The following is a 270-nucleotide window of genomic DNA, read 5'->3' as shown; positions in this document are numbered from 1 at the left end:
CAAAGATACACCGTATACTCCAATTCGCTCAATCTCCGTGGCTCCGCGATTACATCAAACTAAATACACAGTTTAGAACACAAGCGACAAATAATTTCGTAAAAAATTTGTATAAATTGATGAACAATGCTGTATTTGGAAAAACGATGGAAAATGTACGCAATCATGTAGATGTGAAACTGCTGACAAAATGGGCTGGGCGGCACAGTGCTGAGGCAATTATCGCGAAACCAAATTTTCATAGCCGAAGCATTTTCACCGAAAACTTAA

Source organism: Dinoponera quadriceps, unplaced genomic scaffold (genome assembly GCF_001313825.1).
Source record: "Dinoponera quadriceps isolate SergipeBrazil2010 unplaced genomic scaffold, ASM131382v1 scaffold6931, whole genome shotgun sequence".
NCBI classification, from domain to species: Eukaryota; Metazoa; Arthropoda; class Insecta; order Hymenoptera; family Formicidae; genus Dinoponera; species Dinoponera quadriceps.
The sequence above is the reverse complement of the archived record's forward strand: the minus strand, read 5'-3'. Positions refer to the sequence as shown.